Source organism: Megascapheus bottae, chromosome 26 (assembly GCF_031878675.1).
Source record: "Megascapheus bottae isolate mThoBot1 chromosome 26, mThoBot2.hap1, whole genome shotgun sequence".
Lineage (NCBI taxonomy): Eukaryota > Metazoa > Chordata > Mammalia > Rodentia > Geomyidae > Megascapheus > Megascapheus bottae.
The window spans coordinates 3263303-3279972 of NC_143534.1; the positions used below are offsets into that span (position 1 = coordinate 3263303).

The following is a 16670-nucleotide window of genomic DNA, read 5'->3' on the forward strand; positions in this document are numbered from 1 at the left end:
AAAAGAATTCCACCTTGTGAAAAGCACCACCAAGACATTTAGTCTTCATTACCAGCAAAGTTGAATGTGTCCCTATTTATTCATCATTTTTAATTCTTCTGTAAATTACCAATGACTTTTGTCTTTTTTTGGGGGGGTGATGTTGGTTTTTAATCTCACTAATATGACAGACTTGTACACTAATTTTTATTTGTTGCATGAATATTGTGCTCCTTCTAATTTTGCTTCTACCATTCTCTCCACTACAACATTCTTATCAGTTGGCAATGCAACTGTCATAAGTACTCGGTTTCATGATCTCTATGAATCTCACACATCTCATTGGTTTCGTCCTGGTTACCTCTCTCATTCACCTGAGCAGTCTCCCAATAACAAGCACTTTCTGTTCAGTCATTGTTCTACAGTGTGAGTCTCTGCGTCTTTCCACAGGTGGTTAGGTCACACCGCACACTCAAGACTGTTCACCAACAAGGCACAGAGATAAAACGCAATGTTTATGTAATTCAGCCTTTAATGGAAAAGAAAAACGTAAACTCAAAGGTAATAGTAAAGGCAAAACAAATAAAAGACAAGGCCTTTTGGGTATCTGAGCATGAATTTATTATTGCTATGTACTAGCCATTAGTAAACTAGGCACTCTGAGAATTCAAAGGGATTTCCACTGCCTACAGCTACAAAGTGGTTTTAAGTGAGTTTCAGGACCATGGGTTGACCCTTATTATGTGAAGAGAATAGGAGAAAAGGTATGAGAGGAATGTATTATGGACATACTTTAGGGTAGACCTATACTTGGTCCTGCTATACATAATTTATACATACGTTTTATAGATGTATGGGGAGAGAGAGAAAGGAAGGGAGGGAAACAGGGGGAGGAAAGAGACTTTCCTTCAATTGGATATTTATCATTTTCCATAATCCAAAAAATATACATCTATATTTTCCTTTACCATTTGAAAAGATTTTCAGTTTGGAGTCATTTAGAATGTACCAAAAAAGGGGAGGGGGGAGTGCGATAAGGATGTACTTTATAGTTTGAGGAACAAATTCTCCATCTCCGCTCATGGGCCAATGCATGCCTTCTCTATGAACATGCTTTTTCCAGGTCTGAACCAGGTCTGTTCCCCGAGTTCCACGATCCCTTCTTCTCTGCCTGGACCTCCGCCTTTTGTCCTCTGCTCACAATCTGGGAGACAGACAGACGACCTACCTTCAGCTGCTTGGGAATAGCCATTTTGAGTCTCCAGACCTTCTCTTCATCTCCAGGCCACCCCAGGACAAACGAGGCCACACAAACATTTCATGCCAGAAACAAAACAAATCAAACTGTTGAGGGGGGGAGGGAGCCAAGGGTGAAATTCTACATAGGAAGAGCAGAGATAAGCTATCTAGCTTAATGAGGTAAGATAAGAGACGATGCCTCCGTGGATAAAAATGGGCCTGGTGGCCGTCTTCGGAGGTGCCAGCGCGGGGCCTCGTCCCGGGTGGGGGCGTGGCCCACACGGTGTCCTCGCGGGCCACGCGCCTGCTGTCCGCGGGCGAAGTCACCTGCTTTACCAGGCGCTGATCCACGGAGGAGCCCGGGGTCCCAGGCCCGGGCAGCGCGCGGCCCCGCGGTGTCTGCACGTTCTCCCCACGCGCGTTCGCCTGTCCCGGGTGAACCATGGCGGCGCAGGGTGGGGGGTGGCCAAAGATGGGGCTCCCTCGTCCACAGGCCCCCGCGTGGAACGGAGGGGCCCCCGGGAGCGGGCGCACGGAGTGGATGAGAGTGAGGCACAGCCCGAGGCTCCCCGCGCGCCCCGGGGCCGCGGGGGACGGCGTCTGTGTGCGTGTCCACGGCCGGCCGGGGCTTCCCGCCTGCCTTCCCCGCCCGGCCGGCCCGGAGCGGGGCGTCCGTCCGCGCCGACCATGCCGCCCTCCCGTCTGCGCTCGCGGCCGGCCCCGCGCGCCTGCACGTACGCAGCCTCCGCGCGCGCGCGTGTGTGTGTGTGTGTGGTGGGGGGGACACGGGGCCGGGGTGCGCCCGGGGACCATGCGGAGCCGGGGCCGGGGCGGCGCGCGCGGGCCGGGCCGGGCCGCGGGGAGGTAGGCGCGGGCGCGCGCCGGCTCCGGGCCGGGGCGGGCGGCGCGGGCGCGGCGGGGCGGCCCAGGCCGCTTCCCGGGCCCGGCGCGCGGGAGCCTCGCGCAGACACAATACGCTCGGGGGCGGGCGCGGGACCCCGCGCGCCCCGCGCCGCCGTGCAGGGACGCCGGCTTTCCCCGGGCGGCCCCGGCGTCCGCCGCGCGGGCCGGGGGCCGAGGCAGACGCGGTAAGTGCGCGGCCGGGGCCTCGGCGCCCGCCCGCTCCGCCGCCCGCCGCGCTGGCGGCGAGGAAGGCGTCCCCAACATGGCGCCCCTCGAGTCCGAGCCCTGCGCGCCGGGCCGGCGGCGGGGCCGGGCGGGGGGAGCCGGGAGGAGGGCGGAGGCCGGCGGGGAGGAGGCGGAGGCCGGCGGGGAGGAGGAGGCGGCGGCCTGCGCGTCCCCCCCGCCCCCCGCGCCCGTCGCCGGCTCAGGCCCGAGAGGCGCCGGGCGGCGGGAAGGAGGCGGCACCGGAGGAGAGGCCGGGCGCGGCGGCGGCGGAGCCGGAGCATAATGGTGGGGAAAGCTCGTCGGCGGCCGCGGCGGGGCGCGGGCGGGCGGGCGGCGGCGATGGCGCCGGGGAGCCGCCGGGGCTGCGGCCTCGCGCGCCGGCGGCGGAGGCGGAGGCGGAGGCGGCGCCGGCCCCTCGCGCACGGCCCCGGGCCGGCCCGGGAGCCCCGTGGGCGGCGGGGCCCGCGGGGCGGGCGCGGCGCCTCCTCGCCGCGGGCGGTGCTGAGGCGGCTCCGGGACCGAGGCCCCGAGAGGACCGCGCGGGGCCTGCTCGGGTCAGGAAGCCGCGGCGTCGCTTGAGCGGCGCCCGCCGGGCCCCGCGCCGGCGCGCTGGGCCAGGCCTGCGGGCAGAGGCCGCGGCGCGGGCCGTCCGGGCGCGCGGGCCCGGGCGTGGGCAGGCGGGGGGGGGGGGCGCGGCGCGGCGCCCGGGCCCGTCCGCGGCCGCCTGGGGCAGGGCCTCCGGGCCGGCCGCCCTCCGCCGCCGCCCTCCCGCCGCGGGGAGCAGGCCGGACCCGCGCGCCGCCGCCGCGCCCGCCCCACGCCGTCCTCCGGGCCCGGCCGCGGACACAAAGTGTCGGCCGCGTCTTTGTACGCGGGGCGGGGCGGGGGCCGGGGCGGGCGGCGCGGCCTGCGGGGCGGCGGCGGCGGGCGGCGGAGGGCGGCCCGGCCTCCCCGCGCCCCCGCGCCCCGGCCCGGCCTCCTGCAGGGCGTGGGCCGGGCCCGGCGGAGTCCGCGGTCACCGCGGCGTCCCTGTCACTCGGCCGTGTGCGTGGCGGCCGGTGTCACCTGCGTGCGGGAGTCTGGAGGAGGCAGCTCGGGGCCGGGGAGCGGGGGCGCGGGGAGCGGGCGGCCGGGGGCCGGGGAGCGGGGGGACCGGGCTGGGGAGCGGGTGGCCGGAGGACCGGGGCCCGGGGAGCCGGGGTCCGGGGAGCCGGTTGGGGGCCGGGCCGGGTCGGGTCGGGGAACCCGAGGGAGCCGGGGATCCAGTCGGGGGCCGGGGGATCTGGTCGGGGTCCGGGGGTCCGATCGGGTCGGGGAGCCTGGGGGCCGGGGATCCGGTCGGGGTCCGGCTCCAGGCTCCAGGCTCCACAGGTCCCAGGCCCCTTCTCCCTGCCCGGGGCCTCCGCTGTCCCCCGGGGTGGTGAGGCCCTGTGGTGTGAGGTGGAAAAATCTCATCATGGCTTGGAAAATAAAAAAAAGTCTTTTTTGACTTTTCTTTTTAATTAAAGAATTTATTAACGTTGATTTTTACATCATATTTTAAATGACAAGTTTAACATGCAAGTGTTCAAGGAGGGAATCGCTATTGACAACCACTGGGACTTAGTATTTAGAACGTAATCACAAGTAGGCTAAGGGTTTGGATGTCATAGAAACATGTTAATTTATGAAATAAAACATGATGTCTATAGTCATAGGTTTTTATGTCTGTATAGTTGTGTTTATATTTCCATTACCATGTCCATAGCTTTGGGTATGCAGTTATTGAGTCCTCACTCTTGTACTCTTTGCTTTTTGACTTTTTAACAAGAGCAAGATTACAGTTTTAGCTTAGTGATGATTACAGGCGGTTTTCCCGGATTTATTATTATTATTATTAGGGGCATTTATTCTGATTAATGGTTGGAAGTTATTAAAAGATGGTATTGGGTGGTATTTAAGTTTCCAGGTTGAGTGTTTTCTGGTAGACGGTCATCTTTTTCTGTGTGTCCACTTGGTTCAAGTAGGGGATAAAAGAAGGGGTTTCCATACAGGCGAGTCATTTTTCCTTATATCTCAGGGAAGATTTGATTGTTAGATGAATGCCCTGAGAATCAAAGATCAGAAGATAAGGGATGTCACTGAGACAAGCCAATATAAACGATGGTGATTGACTCTGGTGGAGCGGATTTCTGTGATTCACATGGTAACTTTTTTTTTCCCCCCCACTATGGATATTGTTCATGGGTAAGCAATCTCCTTTTCACTTTCTTTAAGGTGGGCAATTTAGTTTTGCCATTGTCATTTGCAAGATATTTAAACAAACATCCACACAGATGCTTCCAGCTTTTCAAGGAAAAAAAATCCATAGCAATATTAATGGAATTCATATATGGAATCTTCATTGGAAATCATAATGTGTGTATGCTTTGTGGTTACCAACTGCATGTTTCAGTGAGTGAAATGTTTCTGTGAGCTCTCACCCTGTGTACCCCATCTTTCTTTTCTTTTGGGGGGTAGTTCAGAAAGTATATAATAAAAGAGGGGTGCATATGCTGGTATGCATGGCAATAGGAGCTTAGAATTGTAACATTTGTAACAGAAGTATCCTATACTGTTCTACTGTTGCTTGCTTCCTTATTTCTGGTGTCAGGTTTTCTTTCCTTCCCTCCCTCCTTCCCTTCTTTCTTTCCTTTTTTTTTTTTTTTTTTTAAATGCTTGTTCTGTGTCTTGAAACTCAGGGCCTGGGCACCGACCCTGAGCTCTTCTGCTCCAGAATTTGCACTGTAACACTTGAGCCTCAGCTCCACTCTGGCTTTGGTGATTAATTGGAAGTAAGTCTTGACTTTCTCCCTTTGGGCTGGCTTTGAATTGTGATCCTCAGATCTCAGCCTCTTGAATAGCTGGGATGACAGGAGTCACTGATGCCAGGCTAATGTCATTATCTCTCAGTTGAATCCTCTATATGACATTTAAGCAATGAGGACATACTTTGAAAAAAAAATGACATTGAGATGTGAAAGTTTTCACTGAAAACCATAATCAGACCTTAACTTGGATTTAATGTTGATTTTTTTTTTAGAATGATTAGTTGTTTTTTGTTGTTTATTTTTCATTATTAGAGTTGTATAGCAAAGTGATTGAAGCCCAGTGACTTGGCTTTGAATCTCACATCTGTCATTTTCTAGGAGTGGGCTTAGGCAAATTACTTAACTTTCCAGGCTTAGCCATAGGGAAGACAGGGTTGGAAGTGGCACTAGATGGGTTATTAAAGCCCTTGAAACAGTGCCTGGGAGAACTACTGGATAGCTTGACACAAGCTGAGCTCCACTCTCCAGTGAATTATTTATTTGTGTGTGTGTTTAGGAAATATATATCCTCAACAGTTTTCCTAACTTCCCTTCCGTGATCTAAGCTTGGCTCTCTGCTCTCTTGTCTTCACCAGTGAAATGAGGATCCAGTATGTGATTTAGTTGGAAGAAAGATGTTTTCTGCCCTTTCGAGGGTTCTTCTCACATACTGTCTTTGTTTTGTTCTGTACAAGAAGGACTGTGGGTTACATACCCACTGGTGTTTGTTTCTTAAAAGCTGTTCATGTTTGTAGTCTTAATATTGGGTTGTATGTACCACACACAATAGCCAGGCCTGGGGCTTGAACTCAGGACCTGGGCACTCTCCTTGAGCTTTTTTAGCTCAAGGCTAGCAGTCTCCCACTTGAGCCATAGCACCACTTTCAGTTTTTTTTTTCTGTGTACGTGGTACCAAGGAATCAAACCCAGGGGGCTTCATATATGCTAGGCAAGCCCTCTCCTACTAGGCCACAGTCTCCAACTACACACTAGATTTTGAGACCTTGTATGCCCACAACATAGATTCATAGATAAGCTGAAACCATGTTATCGTCAGTACCTCAAGTACTTGAACATTTATGCTCTGTGGTAGTGACTATATATAGATATTTTCTATTCTTAGTTTTTGTTTTTACTATGTGGTTGCTTTACTTTTCTCAGTGGGCTTTCCCTCCTTCCTTCTTTTCTTCTCTTTCTTTTCCTTTTTTTTTTTTTTTTTTTTTTTTTGTGGCTAGTCCTGGGGCTTGAGTTCAGGGCCTAGGCACCGTCCTTGGGTTTTCTCAAGGCTAGAGCTCTACTGGTTGAGCCACAGCACCACTTCTGGCTTCTTTTTTTTTTTTTCCTGTGTATGTGGTACTGAGGAATCAAACCCAGGGCTTTGTGCGTACTAGGCAAGCGTTCTACCACTAAGCCACACTCCTGGCCTCTTCTCTCTCCTTCTTTCTTCATATAAAGAATAGAAGGAAGGATAAATCTATCATATACATGGCAGGTACTTGTCTGTAGGCTCAATTCTGAACAATGATGATTAATGTGGAAAAGGGTGAAACCTTACAGTATGGCACACAGAACGTGTCCTGCTGAGAATGTTAAACTGGCATAGCCTGCATCTGAACCTTTCTCTCCTCTCTTCTGTCTTCTCTCTTTGTCTCTTCTTCTCTCTCATCTCTCTAGTCTCTCTCCCTTCCTCTCCTCTTGCTTGTCCTGGGTCTTGAACTCAAGGCCTGGGCACTGTTCCTGAGCTTTTTTGCTTAAGGCTAGTGCTCTATCACATTAGCTACAGCTCTACCTCCAGCTTTTGGGTGGTTAATTGGAGATAAGAAACTCAAGGACTTGGGGCCGGGAGTTTGGCCTAGTGGTAGAGTGCTTGCCTAGCATGCAGGAAGACCCGAGTACCACATACATTAAAAACAAACAAACAACAACAACAAAAAAAACAGAAAGAAACTCGAGGACTTGACTGTTTGGGCTGGCTTTGAATCATAATCCTCCAATGGCAGCCTCCTGAGTAGCTAACATTACAGGCATGGAGCCACCAGCACCTGCTAATTCTCTGGTTTTCACATTAATTATCTCAGAAAATTGAAAGCAACCATCTGTGGCACTCCTCAAAACTGTTTACCTGAAGCAGTTTAAAATTTTGAACCATTACTTCCTATCTGTGATGAATAATCCAAATAAATGAAATAACTGTGTGAGAATTAAGTCAGTATTTTTTTCTTTTTTTCTACATTTGTTACCTTGCTTTGTGTAATTGCTTCAGGTTGTATGTTCACATATGTTTGAAGCAGACCAACTGTCAATAGAGGAAAAATGGCTTGCCCAGTTCTCCGTTTCATCATGGAAACAAATTCCTCACTGATACTTTTTTCCCTAATTATTTTGACAAGAAATAGTAACTGGTTTTGGCTTAGCCTCTTCTTCCCCACACAGTGGGTTTGAGTTACGTTCTTGTAGTGCCTGTTTATTATCAGATTTTCAAACAAGTGTGACTTGATGGGGTGACTGTGGGTATTCCTGAGCTGGACTGGAGGTTTTTCTCCCGCTTTCCTGCATTACTGCTTTCGGCTCTGGCTGGGAAGTGTATGAGATGTACAGTTTACAGCAAAATGAGTCTCCTGTCACTTAAGATCTGTCTGAGCACTTGTGCACAGACACTGGCTACCTCACACCGTGTGTGTGTCTGTGTGTGTGTGTGTGTGTGTGTGTGTGTGTGTGTGTGTGTGTGTGTGCGCGTGCCAGTGCCAGTCATGGGGCCCGGGCACTGTCACTGAGCTTTGTGGCCCCAGGCTGGATCTCTACCACTTGAGCCACAGTTCCACTTTTGACTTTTTGGTGGTCAACTGGACCTGTGGACTTCTCTGCCTGGGCTGCCTTTGAACTGCAGTTCTCAGATCTCAGCCTCCTGAGTAGTTAGGATTACGGGCATGAGCCACTGGCACCAGAATCCTCCCACACACACACACTTTTTTTTTTTTAAAGCTAAGCATAATAGTTGTCATTTTTATTATGGAAAGTTCAGCTCCTGTGGCATTTATTTGGAAGTTTAAAAATACGTGGTTCAAGCTGGGCCCATAATCCTAGCTACTCTGGAGCCTGAGATCAGAGGATCAAGGTTCAAAGCCAGCCTGTACAAAAGGACCTGAGACTCTTATCTCCAATTAACCTCAAGAATAAGGGAAGTGGAGATTGGCTCAGGGATAATACCCAGGCCCAAGGGTAGGGTGGTAGCCTTGAGCTGTAGAGCTCAAGGACAGCTCCAGGCAGAGTAAAAGTCCCAGGACCCACCAAAAAAAAAAAAAAAAATATATATATATATATGGTTCATTATGTACTTGTATAGGGAATGTAGGGGAATTTAGCATTTGTTAGATATATAGCTCAATTTGTCAAATAAGTTAGTTTAGCTATTTAATCACTTTTTTCTATATTTTCTTTTTGACATTTTGGGTTTTGATTCAGTTTTCTTTAAAGGGAAATTAGCATTTAGGAAATTTGTTTTAAGGTGAAAGGCAGAATCTTTTAGCCTTTGTTTGGTAACAGTTTGTTGTTATGTGCAAACTCTTCATTGATTTATTCACACCATTAAGTCATTATAAAGCACGGGGGTGTGTGTCAAATTTCACAACATTGGTAACTTCAGCAAGTGTCCAGAGAGTTTACTCAGCAAGTGACTGGAAGAGATAAAAGCAATTAAAACACTGTTCTATGAGGTTTTTGTTTTGTTTTGTTTTTTGCCAATCCTGGGGCTTGAAGTTTAGGACCTGAGCCCTGTCCTTGAACAATTTTTGCTCATACTAGCCCTCTGCCAGGTGAGCCACAGTGCCGCTTCCAGTTTTTCCTGTATATGTGGTACCAAGGAATGGAACCCAGGGCTTCGTGCATGCTAGGTGAGCTGCCTCTAGGCTACGCTCCCGGCTCGGTTCTACGAGTTTTTAAGGGACCATATGACTCCTTTTGCTTCTCATAGATGAGAAGTATGCTTGGATGTATTTGTATAAGGCACTGCGTGCCACATGCATTTGGAGATGTATGTTGCAGAACGTTTGTATACAAAGTGCTGTTGTAAACCGAATGATTTTTTTTTTTTTTTGGTAAACTAAATTAGCTTCCCTTTAAGTGCTTTTACAGTTCAATTTACTCTGGAGTTAATGAGTTTCATGTGATCACATTAAAATGTTAGATTTTATTTGTTAACAAGTAGAATATACCCAATTTGAGTTATTTGCTTTGTTTATTGCTGTTTTGTTATTTACCAAACTTTGTACTAGACATTTGTGAACCAAAACATTGTAACTCTAACACAGCTCCTGAAGCCAGCATCATAGAGAACAAAGTAGGTGTGAATGAGTTAAGCCCACTGTAGTTAAGATTACTTCTGAGGTCTTAACACTGAATATTCCAGATTTCTTCTAAGTTTTAACTTGGAGATTTGTCATATGAACCACCTATGCTTTATTTTTTTTGCTTTTAAAATTATCTTTAGTTACACAAAAGGGTTTCAGTTTGCCACCTGTTCTTTGTGTGTGTTTACTTTTTATTCTTATGGTTAAATAGTTGCACAAAGGAGTTTCAATTTAACATGTGCATTTATGTGTTTAATGCATCTCCATTCCTATTGGTCTTTCCATTTTTCTCCATTTATCCCATGCTCACCTTTGATTTTTCTTTTTTCTTGCTAGTCCTAGGACTTGACCTCAGGGCCTAGGTTTTTTTGCTCAAGGCTAGTCCTGGACACAGCTCCACTTCTGGCTTTGTTTGTTTTGATGGGGCTGCTTAATTGTAATGAGTCTCATGGACTTTCATGTGCAGGCTGGCCTTGAGCTCCGATCCTCAGATCTCATTTTCTTCTTTGGGTAGGACTACAGATGTGAGCCACCCAGCTCTCCTATGCTTTTTAGATGCACTTTATTATGAAGAATGATCTGTTTAAGAGTAGAACTGGAACAAATAAGAAGCGTGTGCTGTATTCTCCAGATAGTATTTGAAAAACGTTAGGCCCATTAACATTTTTTTTAGAAGAATATCTAATTTGGTCTGCTTAAAATGTAAGTTTGAAAATGAAAGTGTTCTTCCTGATTTATGCATTCAACATGAAAGGAAGATACATATAAATACTTTAAGTGGATTTGTGTTGAGAGCTTGTCATATAGTACTAACTCATAACTGGGATTAAAATGCTATTTTTAACTCAGGAAAGTACTGTGATGATCACAGGAGAACAGGCCTTACAGGCATGTAGCTTTACTTATGCACAGGGGCTGCTTTAAAAGCTGTGTAAGCAATTTTTCCGGAAGCCCGGTTTCCTCCTCATAAACACTGCCTGTCCCAGCACCCTTATTACTGCTTCCTATGAGGGTGATGAGGGTGAAGACTGCACAGCTCCCAGTACCTCACAGCAATACCACTGGATGTCCTTGCAGCCGGTTCATGTGGAGGAGACAGGCCTCAGAGGGTGCCCTTACCCATACCCTACCCGAGGGCACACAGGTAGAATCGCATTCATTGGCTTGAGGTGTGTGAGGCGCCGCCTATAGGCATTTGTACGAATGTTTCCCTGGATCTTTGTTTCCTCGGATCTTTGTGCTACCGCACCTCCACCTGGGTGAAGCACCATTATACAGACAGCTGGTGTAGCACCAGGATGTGGCTCTGTGACACAATGCTCACCCTGTATGCAAAAGATGGGCTCTACACCCCCCGCCCAGACCCCGGAAAAGCACAAATGTGAAGCTATGCTCACAGGAGGTGGAAAGCCAAGAATATGAGAACTCTGGGTATCAGAATCTTCCATAAGAGAAGTTCTGGTTAGTCCCAGGTTCATGGTCTCTGGAAGCCAGTGGCGTTTCTTTGGCAGATAGTCGTACTTACCTCCCTTAGGAGAAAAAAGCTTGAGAGTGTTTGGAATTAACTCCCACACTGATGTATTCTTGCTTTGCTAGAAGTCACTGGCTCGTCTTCTGCTGGAAGAGCTCATTTCTGGAGTGGAGTGCCATTTTCTCGGGTGCCTGTATCTGTAGGGTGTGTATCTTCATCCCTATGGAGTACACAGTTCCCCGGACTGTGGGGAGACTCTCGGTGGTCCGGTCTTTAATTCAGGGCTGGCTTTTGAACCAGGATCCTCAGATCTCAGCCTCCTGAGTAGCTTAGGGTTATAGGCGTGAGCCACCACACCTTGCTTTGCCAACTTTTGACAAGGAAATACTTGCTCAAGACCTAACGTGGGACAGCCTCTCAACTTCAAAGGATGATGAGTTTTTTAGTTATCTGTCTTTGTTGCTTCTTCATTTATTTATCTGTTGCTTTTCTGCCTCAAAACAACACCTGAGAAATACTGTGGGAACAAGTCTTCAGTTATCAGTTGAAGTTTGATGTGGTGCTCTATTCCAACTAACATAAAATATGTTAACTACTACAGGTTTTTTTTTCTTAAATTTGTAATGGATATAAAAATCCAAGATAATTAATTTTTCTACTGTACCCTATCAGTTACCATTTTCTTATGGATAGAAATACCAAATTTAATGCCTGGAATTTTCCATTTGAGTAGCTACATATTTTATCACTATGCACATATATGTTCTATGTATATAAGCTTAAGGCATTTTTATTAGAAACTGCTATATGAATCATTTGAAATTTAAATTTTATTTTTTATTCAAGCAAAACTAGTTTTAGTCTCTGGGCCTTTCAAGTGAAACAAATCCTAAACAATCACCCATTCAATTTAATGTTGGTGGTTCACTTTTTATTTGCGTATTTTAAGCAGATGCTGATGAAAATAAATAATATAAGCCGTGCTTGCAATCGCATTGACCTCACTTATTTTCAGTAGCTGGGGCCTGGGCACTGTCCCTGAGCTCTTTTGCTCAAAGCTAGCACTCTACCACTGATCCACAGCTCCACTTAAATCTTTTTGGTGATTGTCACAAACTTTGATGCCCTGACTGGCTTTAAATCTCAGTTCTCAGCTCTCAGCCTCCTAAATAGCTGAGATTTCAGACCTGAGCTACTTTCCCTGCCTAGTTTTCTCTTGTCCCACATGAGGGACAAGAATGATTTAGCATCCTGGCTCTCAATAATGGCTGAGCATTTTACACACACACACACACACACACACACACACACACACACACACACACAATCAAAATCTCGAGAGGTGGGTCTGGGTTCTTAGTTTTTAATTTTTATTTTTTTCCATATATTTTTTATCGTAATCAGTTTTATTTTTTTTAAGCAGACATTGGTGCATGTGCCTTCTCCAAAGTATTTTTGTTATAGCCTCAAACCTTTAGCTCTAAGTCTCAAAAATTCTCCTGAGATTCATACCTGTGAGGTTCCCCTAGCTCAGTAGATGAATGTATGTTTCAGTAAAGTACCAGGTTCAAGGTCAACCTTAGGAAGTAGACAAAGCAAAAACTGGATCTGTGGGGGTTCCTAGAGGAACAGACTGTCTGTGTGACTTGAAAAAGAGCTGTTGGATGGCCTCTTTCCTCTGGATTAGAGTCTGCCTCCAGACCCAGGAAATGCATCCCTAAATTCAGCCTCAGGGCTTTTCAGGTGTTCTAAGGTGTAACTCTTGCTGCTGAGAGTAGATCCAGGAAGATGGTTATCAGAGGTGGGGGTGGAAGTTGACTTGTCACTGCCTCTGAGGCGTTAAGTCTGGAGAGAAAGGGTGTTTAAGAGATAGGCCACTGTCTAATTGGGCTGTTCAGAGGGGGAAAAGGTAAGCCTGCCCATGCTCATTCTCCTGTTTGGGATTAGAATGCTGGCCCGACACTTCCTTTCCGTGTCTGTGCTTGGTTTACTTGCTAGTTTTAACTCCACTGGGTCCTAACTTGGACCTTTTACATTACCTAGGCCTTGTCTTTTATCTTTCAACACGTTGTTCTTAATGTGTAATTGGCTCCAGTATTGTCACCCGCTAAGTATTCCTTTTCCCGTGGGTTGACATCTGAGGTCCCTGTCACTTTGTGCCATCTGACCACCATCTCCTGATGATCCTTCTCCCCCTCCCCCCTCCCCAACCCCCCTCCCCCCTCCATCCTGGAGCTTGAACTACAGGCCTGAATGCTGTTTTGAGGCTTCTTTTGCTTGAGGGTAGCACTGTATCTCTTGATCCACAGCTCCTCTTCCTTTTGTCTTCTTATCTTAATCTCTGCTCCACAAACACTCTTCTGCAGACTTGTGTTTGTTTTTATTCCCCTGGTTTCCCACCCTGCTCTAGCCCCGCTCCTCCTGCCATTCTTTCTGGGAACTTTTCAGATCCCCTCCCCTGGGCTCTGCGTTTGAGTCCTTCAGTACCTGGGGCACGGAGCTGTCACCACCCTGAAAGACTTTTGTTTTGTTTCTTTAATGCCTTGCTACTTGGCTACTCTTTTCTGCCTCTTTCACTGTTTCTGTGTTTGTTAAAGAAACACCTCTTCTGCTGCCTGGAGTTGAACTTGAAGATCCAGACCCGGGGTGTCCTGCCCTGTGACTTCCCAGCAGCCCCCTGCTCATGACACCACTCTCCGGTCCTGGCTAGCTCCGCTGAGATGCTTTCCACACCAGCACACCTGGAGCGCCTTGGCTTCCACCAGCATCGCACACCGTACTCCCTTGAGTGCCTTGTGTTTGTGGAAGTCCAGAAGTAGGACGGGCTCCGGGTCAGGCAGTCAGCAGCTCGAGGACCCCTTCCTGTCTCAGCACCAGCTCTAGCCCAGGCCAGTCCTCCAGGAGGGCCAGGTGGCTGCGTGTATATAAATGTGGCAGTCATCTGAGGGAGAGAAGCATTTGTGGGATCTGGGAAAACTTCACCATCGGGTCTCTTTTACAGGGCGTGGATTTTTTAGGTTTTTGTGTTTGTTATACTTCTCTATATAGATGCCCATACTATTGAACCAGTTCAGTATTCTTTGTTATTACAGTTACAAGACTTACATGTCTATGTGTGTGTATGTATATATGCTTATATTTAATAGTTACAAGACTATTACGTATATATGTGTGTGTGTGTATGTATGTATGTATATATTTACCAATAAGAACAAAATGTGGTTTTTCTGGTTATTGCTGTGTTACCTTCCAGTAAAATGATGACATGTATTCCCACCAGTATGTGTGTGTATACTTGTTTCTCCCGGGATGGAAATCCCTGGCCTGCAGGCCATATAAGGTCCACAAAAAAAATCATTCTGTGGCCTGGAGTTTGGCCTCGTGGTTAAAGTGCTTGCCTAGCATGCACGAAGACCCGGGTTCGATTCCTCGGTACCACATACATAGAAAAAAGCCGGAAGTGGTGCTGAGGCTCAAGTGGTAGAGCTCTAGCCTTGAGAAAACCCAAGGACAGTGCTCAAGCCCTGAGCTCAAGCCCAGGACTGGCAAAAAAAAAAAAAAATCATTCTGTGCCTGGCAGGAGGATGCACACGCTTGTGATATGTTTTTCTTGTTTTCTCAGCTGTCCTTGGCCATCTGCCTGTATTGAAAATTTTGTGTGTCCCTCAAATGATGTTATAAATATCTGAATGGCCCTTGGCAGAAAAAAAAGCTCCCAGCGCCACCACAGCTTTGATGGCAGAGACAATTGGCACATGCTTGGCATTTTGCTACTCTAACAGACACAATATATTAAGCGTAGTGTGAAATTTGGTCATCTCGAATTGTGAAGGAATATAAAGCATCTTTTTGCAAGTTTACAGGTTTTCGCATTGTATTTCTGTGGGACTGTCCTTTCCCTTTTCTATTGTTTGTTTCCTTTTTCTGAAATTTTAGAAGTTCTTTATATACTAAGGATATAAGCCATTTATTATTTGCCCATTTGCTTTGCTTCTAAGGTTTTGAGTCATGGGCTCAGGAAATAAAACCAAACAAAAACACTCCAGCAATTTAACCAGGATCCCTCCCTCCCTCCCTCCCTCCCTCCTTTCCTCCCTCATTTCCCTCCCTCCTCCCTCCCTCCCTCCCTCCCTCCCTCCCTTCCTTCCTTCCTTCCTTCCTTCCTTCCTTCCTTCCTTCCTTCCTTCCTTCTTTTTGGCTAGTCCTGGGGCTTGAACTGAGGTCTAGGCAGTATCTCTGAGTTCCTTTTGCTGCAGGCTAGCACTCTACCACTTGAGCCCCAGCACTACTTCTGACTCTTCTTTGCCTCCTGAGTAGCTAGGATTACGGGTGTGAGCCACCTCGCCTGGCCTGTATTTAGCATTTTTAAGTTTTCCTGTGTCAACCAAGCTTTCTAGCATTTTCCCAAACTCGGATAGCTTTGGGACTCATATGTATTAAAGAACTAGCCCTTAGCCAACTACTGTTTCAGTATCTTCAGAGGTGACCATATATCTTCCTCAGATCTTCTGGTATTAATTCTATCTTCTTTTTTTTTTTTTTTTTTTTTTGCCAGTTGGGGCTTGGACTCAGGGCCTGAGCACTGTCCTTGGGCTTTCTCAAGGCTAGAGCTCTACCACTTGAGCCTCAGCATCACTTCTGGCTTTTTTTCTATGCATGTGGTTACGAGGAATTGAACCTGGGTCTTCGTGCATGCTAGGCAAGCACTCTACCACTAGGCCAAACTCCCGGCCTAATTCCATCTTTTAATATTGAACCATCCTTGGAAAAAGGCATCTTTATTGTTAATGTGCCATTTGCTAGGATTGTATTTAAGACATGTGCATGGGCATCAGCTCCTTTGTTGTTCCTTCTTTGAATGTCAGTTGGAGTAGGGGGTTATTGGTTGTTTCTGAGCTACTTGTCCAGCACACTCGTCATTATTCCCTGACATGGCCCTTTTGCTCTGATGTGTACTGGGATTCTGTGCAAGCCTGCCATCATGCCTTTGCTTGGGAATTCCCCTTGCCTCATTACTATGTTGAGTTTTCTTTTCCTGGACAAGAGAAGATCTCAGGCCTTCCTTTCCCCCGGTGTATTGATTGATTTTGGTAGCTTAGACAAGATTTTTAATTTAATAAATTAATTAGGTAATTTATTTTGGCAGTATCGGTCCTTATATTCGCTAAGCAGTGTGTGTGTGTGTGTGTGTGTGTGTGTGTGTGTGTGTGTGTGTGTGTGTGTGTGTGTGTATAGCTATGTTATCGGTAGGGTCTGGCATTCTTACCCAGGTTTGGCTTCTGCCCATTATCCTCTTTGGCCTCTCAGGTAGCTGGGACCACTGGTGTGCCTTACCACGTGTACTTTCTTTTTTTCTCCAGATGGGATCTTGCTCACATTTTAATTATAAGGCCTCAGACTGTGGTGTTTTCCTCTCCCCCATTTTTGTCCTTCCAAGTAGCTGAGATTACAGGCCTGCTGATGTCATCATACCTGGCTTCTGAGCTAGGCCTGTCTTTACATACTTAGGACCTAAATTTCTGGAGTATCTGTATAACAAGTTTGTCTTTAGTCAACCTTCACTAGGTGATCATTCGGACGGGTTAGAAATTGAAGTTGGAAAGAGTTTTCCTTAGACTTCAGAAGGCATTTGCCCATCTTCTGTCCTTCCCACACTGCAGCTGGGAAATCTGACCTGGG

The 16670-nt window shown here is 47.8% G+C and overlaps 1 protein-coding gene across 5 annotated transcripts in view; it reads left to right on the forward strand.

The window, feature by feature from the left end:
- Positions 1-2158: 2158 nt before the first annotated feature.
- The window catches only part of Zmynd11 (zinc finger MYND-type containing 11), a 75979-nt gene continuing 61467 nt past the window's right edge, over positions 2159-16670 (forward strand). For 2 of the 5 annotated variants that reach the window (XM_090318787.1, XM_090318790.1), the window contains exon 1: positions 2500-2631. The gene's annotated coding sequence lies outside the window, so the exon portion shown is untranslated. Of the gene's footprint in view, positions 2307-2498; positions 2632-16670 lie in introns of those variants that run through there. The other 3 variants (XM_090318786.1, XM_090318785.1, XM_090318791.1) reach the window with 3 other exon arrangements.